Source organism: Triticum urartu, chromosome 4A (genome assembly GCF_056163025.1).
Source record: "Triticum urartu cultivar PI428250 chromosome 4A, HENAU_Tu73, whole genome shotgun sequence".
Lineage (NCBI taxonomy): Eukaryota > Viridiplantae > Streptophyta > Magnoliopsida > Poales > Poaceae > Triticum > Triticum urartu.
The window spans coordinates 172671884-172678991 of NC_141876.1; positions in this window are offsets into that span (position 1 = coordinate 172671884).

Here is a 7108-nt window from a genome sequence, read left to right on the forward strand (position 1 = left end):
CTGGCTTTCCTATACCAACAACTGGATGAGGCTTGCAGGAGGAGTTCTGGTACGTCCAACATTGGTGGTTGTGTGCTGCTCTTCCAGATATGGATGTGGGAGAGACTTCCGGTCGGCCGAACCATAAGCCGGACGCGTCGTGACTGGGAATATGATGAGACGGATCACTTGCCTACTGTCACACATTGTTGGGACGTGGTGAGGACCAATTGGGGGAAGACGGAAGATCTATACATGTCTTACACCAACGAGCTTGACTGTTTGTTACCTTCACATGTGAGTTCACAACAAGATTACTTTCATCATTTATTCTTTATTCTGATGTGCTCCTTTGTAATCCAAGCAACAAAATTTGACTTTGATGATAGGTACAATGGCTGCCATACGACCAGATTGACTTTCAACTTAATGTCATATGCACCCAAGACGAATCGATGTGGAGTGTGAGATGCCCACTCATTTGCTTCTATGTCGTGGAGTTCCACCTACCACACCGAGTGGCGAGGCAGTTTGGGAGGCTTCGACTATCACCACCGGAGACTATATCGACGTCTATTGAGTTGCACAAGTAATCCCGTGAAACCTAGTGATTATTATTCGTCTTTCACAATATATGCTCATGATGAACTACTCTCTTTTTACTCGTGTGCTGTTAGGCTTGATCGGCAAAAGAACAAGAGAATTAGTGACTAGAGGTGCAAGCACCAAGATTATATTGATGTCTGGAATAAGTACGAAGAAAATCCATGCATCAAGATGCAAATGCATCGTGAGTCTTCTTATGGAGAGCATCTTAGTTGGCTACACGGGGTGACTCGAGTGCATCTAAAGACTAGGTGGACTGATGTTGCCTGCTTGGATGAGCCTTCGGATGGCAATGAGTATGATGATAACATGCGCTTGGGTGGTAGACACATCCAGCATGGGCCTGTGCGAGACCGCATGGTAATGATACTTCCTCCTAATAAACCGACTCTCAATACATCTTATGTGTAGGTCATTATCTTTGAGATTTCCTTTTTTGTAGGCCAGGGAGCTCCTACGAGGGATTAACGAAGCTGGCGACGCTCTGCGAGTGTATCTAGGAACTCCGCAAGCCGAATCTACTCTACGTGAATGCCTCGAGGTGAACTATCCATGATGTACATAATTCTTTACATTATATTTCCTTGAGTTAACTATATGTTGGTTTTTTTTGTAGAAAATGGTCCACCGGTCTCATCGCCTCATTGCTAGGCTTGCATGTCGGGCTCCTGCTACAGACTTGGCTAATGTGCAACCATCATCCACATCTTCTAGTCATCTCTATATGAGCAACGAGGCGGATAACTCCATAGATGATCAGACGATATTGTCGCAATGCTTCGGAGCACCGGAGCCGACTCAGCCTACTCAGCCTCGTAGGACAACTAGGCAACATATGCCTGTGAACAGGACCACCCCAGTTCAAATGCCCTCAGAGAGAGAGCAGCGCCACCAAAAAGAAAGCGTTGACTATGTGTAATGTGTACTGTTGCTTTTGTTTTGAGACTTTTTATGTCTATGAACTAAGTATGTGTGACATTATGGTCATTTCTCTTATGTTTGGACTCTTTGTGATGATGTTTGTTAAACATTTTAGTGTTGCGCTGTATTGTGATGGCTTTTGTTGTTGAGCTATGATGTGTTGTGCTGAGATTTGATATATCTGCTGTTGTTATGTTTCAGGGTTGGCTACAAAATGAGTGGAGGTCATGGCCAAATTTTCTATCAGCTGGGGGCTTCGGCGCCAGTGAGATTGGCGCCGAGATTGACCAGGTCGGGCCGAAATAAATAACGTCGGCGCCTACACCGAACACTTCGATGCCAACGGTCGTCCGAATCTAGGAGGCATCCAGAACGATGTGTTCGCACACGAACACGTCACCGTGTACCTCCAACGCCGGGGGTGATGCACCGCAGCTCACATCGAAGGAGACCCGCCGGAAGCGCGGTACGCAAGCAATCCGGCGGGTGCTTTTGTAGACCCGAAACCCCACACGCCCGGGAGGGACCCCGTCTGGACGCGCAGCGTCTATGGGCTGCCCTAGGTCGGCCTGACCGCCCCTAGAGCCTCGAGGTTCGCTGCCCTGCAATGAAGAAGAACGAACGAAGAACGAGGAAGAAGAAGAACAAGGGAGAAGGAAAAGTAAAGGTAAAAGATGTAGATAGATTTGTTCGATTGTGTGTTGTTCAATCGGCCGTCACCCCTTAGATATATTAGAGGCGGCTGGACTTCCCGTGCAAGGAAAAGGCTTGGATTCACGTCCAAAACCCTAGTCAAATTCGGATTGGTTTTATCCGAACTTTCCGAAACTGTTCGGTTTAAACTGGCTGCACCTTGCGGGTCTTTTTTGTGGTGGTAAACGATCTCGGATGAAAACGAGCCCAAAAGCAATCTTGACCGTTTCAACGAGACGAACAACTTTCATGTTGAAGGTTTTTTATCAGAGGTCACCTTGAGGGTTAAATCGGTCGCGCAAAACCGGCTATTCCCTCACGCTACCCATCAGACATGTGTCTGGTGGGGTGCGTCACATCTCGTCTCGTGACAGGGCTGCACTCCGATTTCTCTAACTTTTGCATACGAACTCGGATTTGGACAATTTTTATATCAAAATCGATTGTTTCGACGAGACGAAGACAACCCGTGTAGATACTTTTTCCATTTAAGGTCGTCTTGGGGGAATAATTGGCCAAACTGTACTCTGAATATAAGATCTTAGTACTTTGAGCATAGTTTCAGCCTTCGAGATGAAATCGGATGGTGATGACCCAAACTTTAATGATGTTCATATCAATAATACGGAACTCTTCCATGTAGATCACTTCTCCATTTGAGGCCATCTTCAATTTCTCGTCCGATTGACTATCACAGCCTCCAACCCGGCAAGTTTTCCATCCGAGTAAGCTTTCCACACCGGCAATGTTTCTACCCGGCAAGCTTTCACACCAGCAAGGTTTCACTCCGGCAAGGTTTGTACTCCGGCAAGGGTTCCTCCCTGACAAGGTTTCTCCCCCGGAAAGATTTTACACCGGCAAGCTTCCACACCGGTGATCTTTCTGCGCCGGCAAGCTTTCCACGCTGGCAAGCCTTCACATCGGCAAGCTTTCACACCAGCAAGATTTCACCCCGGCAAGGTTTTCGCCACGACATGCTGCTTTATGATCGTGCCACTTTTGAGCGTCAACACATGCCCCCCTGTTTTTCGGTAAAGCTAGCGTGCCGAAAAATACTTGTACCAAGTTTGTTCTAAGGACGATGCCAACACTCCATTGGCCATTTATATGTTCTTAGGACGATAAGTATATATCGGCCATGTCTTGTGTGAAGTTTCTGATGCAAACTTGGGTGAAACCTTCTCAGCTTTATTAACAATCCGGTGATAAAGTTCCATAGATATGTATCTCAATGTCATCCTCCGAACCATATTGTTCACCCTTTTGCTAGGATTTTGTAGACAATCAACAATAAACTTTCTCCAATCCTTACTTTCGCCTGCATAAAAATTTCATTAGTGGCCGAAGCTGTGGACTTCGGTTCGGCCTTACCTATGTTGACGAGACTAAGCATCGGCTATTGAGAGAAATGCAATACAACATGATGGACATGGTAGCCGGATGCTTGCTATGCCAACTCTCTCCAATTGTCATGTCTAAATATATGAACAATTTTAATGCAACCCAAGGTAAATTCTTCATCTAGACATACCCCAAGATAAACTATAAGCGATTCGTCAAAACACATTGATAACCCTTGGATATTTGTTGCACTACTCATAACGAATCACCAAAAGCCTCAATATGTATAGCACCTATAGCAAGTAAAAGAGTCAATCCGAATAACAATGCATATTCGGCCTTGATTAATCGTGCATAAAAATATTCTAAGCGGCACGAGGCTTCAAAAAAATAGTACCATAAAGAAATATATAAACAACACCAACACTTTGGCCATTGCTATGAATTGAACCATCAAAACATAATCTCCATAGTACTAGAGAGACAAGGCTAATATTAATATTATGCATGACATTAATCCGATGTTCAGTAACAAAATCAACTATGATTTGGCCTCTTATAGATCTCAAAGATGCATAAGCCAAATCATATCCAAACAAAGTATAAGCCCACCAACCAATTCTGCAGCTATGAATTGGTCTATGCAGCATATATTCAATGACATCGATCATGATGTCTCAACTCCATTCAATCATAATATAGGCATACATATAAATTTTCATGAGCACGTACCTTGTCTCGCTCTCCAATCAAACTAAGGACGATGTTAGAATACTACGCCGGCCATGCATAGACATACTCTTAGGACGATAGATAAATATCGGCCATTACCATGCAAACTTCATTCATAGCACATATAGCCGAAATAAACAAATGAAATGACAAATCAAGTATTTCGGCCCTTTAGATCAGCAACAAACTTGTAGCTAATCAAATGTATAGTGACTTGGTAATACCCTTTCATGACGTAAGAAATTATATTGCATCCATGGATTAAAATAAGCCCATTGAGGGTTACCAATCATACCTGATGATGAATTCCATGGCATATGCGTTAATGGCATAGTTGAAGAATATGGATAATGTGTGGACCAAAGATGTTGAAACCTTTGGCTTGGTCCTTCATAGTTTTTACTCTTTTCCTTCTTCACTTTTGCCGCACTTCTTGTAATGGAGGCTTGCACATAATTCTTATTTTGAGCACTTCCTTTGGGATTATGTTTGACCAATGGGATTATGTTCCTTTCTTCAAGTTCTTGTGCACTAAGTTTGTGTAATTCCCTCTTTTGCCAATACGATAAGCCGAGTGGGCATCTCGGCTGTGATTCTGTTTTGACCAATGGAAATTCCTTTTTGGCCTTGTGCACTCTCAACTTCTTTTCTTCAGATTTTGCACTTTGACTCTCAATAATTGGTTGCTTCGTCTCATTGCCCTTTGTAGCCAATGTCAACACTTTAATTGGCTCTTTATTATTTGAGATCAAATCTGAAGTAGCACACTTACGACCATCTCTTTTCACGCAGTAGACTTGCTTGACCACCTCTTTTTTCATCCATGGTGTCCGGACCGATTCCTTATAATTGAAACGGTCTTTAACATGTGACTGTTCAAATGTTGATATTTCTCGGAGCTGCATAATATTGGTGAGATGATCTAAAATAAGATGGAGAATCTGCCCTTGTATCATACCTGTCCCATGATGAATATGGATCTACATGAGCATAGGGAGGCATCCACGACATTGGCATTGGCGGCCCAAAATAAGGATATGAATATGTTGCATTGAAACTCTCACTTTGCCAATACCGATCCTCATATTTGCGCCTTGGGGGTGATCTTGGTTTCTTTGCATGATTAGGCCGATAAGCATTCTTCTCTTCACTCTTCTTTTGATATTTCTTCAATAGTTCAGCGAAGGTGATTTTTGATCTTTTACACTTGCGCTTATTTCGGCCTTTGTTTTCTTTTGGTTTGCTTTCATCGATCATTGGATTTGCTTGCTGCCCCCCAGTCCTTGGCGTCTCCATTGTAGCTTCGATGGAATTCTTGCCCTCAATATTATGTTCATTATGCTCTTCGACAACTTCTTTACTTGAAATCTTGATCCCATCACCTGCAGTTTTTACCTTCTCTTCAAATGGATCGGCTTGAAGCAGTCGATGCAAAAACTTTCTACCATCGGGACCAATCGGAATAGACTGGTCATCTCTTGGTGTCTCAACAAATTTCAATCGTTCTTTATCAATGGCCGGTTTAACTATTTGATGAAACATGTTACAATCCTCAAAATTATGCTTGGACGAATCATGCAACTTACAATACATTCGTCCCTGGATAGATGGCTCAACATGGTGATCAAGAGTTCTAATATAATTATTCCTCAACAAAAAATCAAAGATTTGATCACACATGTTTGAATTAAAGGTGAACCTTTTATTTTCTAGCCAATCTTGCTGTGAGAACGGCTTTGGAATTAAGCAAACGAATGGTTCAGATTTTGCACCACACCGTTCGGCTATGCATTGTGTTTTGCACTCTATTTCCGATGTCTTTGGGTAAGATATTATACTAGCATCGGTTTTCTCAACAGAATTTAACCCTGGCTTCAAATTTCTAAAACGAAAATAGTTCGAACATACATGTCTCAATTGAGACCAAGTGCAAGCCAAGTATGAAATAAGCAAAGCTACCCAAATATATATGAACTTTAGATAAAGCAACGGGGAAAGCTTTGGCTGTAATAATAAGTCACTATCGGTCTTTATAAATGGCGCAATGGGTTGACCGATATGTTCCATAACAATTTTATTGTTAACAAGTAAATTACCCTTCTTCATTGGTCTTTCAAAATTACTTAAGAGGATTTTTCTGATGGATGCATCAACAATAAAGTTTAGACCAAATCTGAAAATAGGTAAATTACTTGCTAAACATACCTCTTCAAATATGTTGGGAGAGCATGATAGTTGTGTGGCTTGAACAATATCTTGCTTCATCTTTGGGTGGCTCCCCAACGCCTCTTCATCATCTTTTTCTTTATTCCATGAATCATTACCTTGAAGATCCTTATCAGCCGAACTTTGTTTGGCTACCTGCTCTTGTCCTTGAGGCTTGTCAATTTCTACGGCATGGAACTCATAGGGCAGGAAGTAGGTTCCATTAACTTTAGAAAAATCAAGCACGGTTGTTTTGCTATGCTTGCCATGCCCTTTCTCAATAATGCTTGCCTCTTTGGATTTGATGGATTCGGAATATGTGCTACTTGATTCGGCTTTTTCAACCGAAGCACTTTCAAGTTCCAAATCATCCTTCTTTTCATTGATAATACCAATTGGCAAACCTTCTTTTATCTGAGCCAATTCTTTTTCTATTTGTTTCTGACGGCGAGCGGCAAAGTTGGCTTTAAGCTTTTTCTCAATTTCAGCCCACTCCGGATACGATTGCCCCCCAATGCTTTTAGATTCTTTTGGCAATGGCACACGGTTGTTGCCGAAATTTTGCAATAGTGGGGGTGTACAATATGATGTAGTACTAGGTGAAGGCATATGCATTGTTGTAAAACCATAT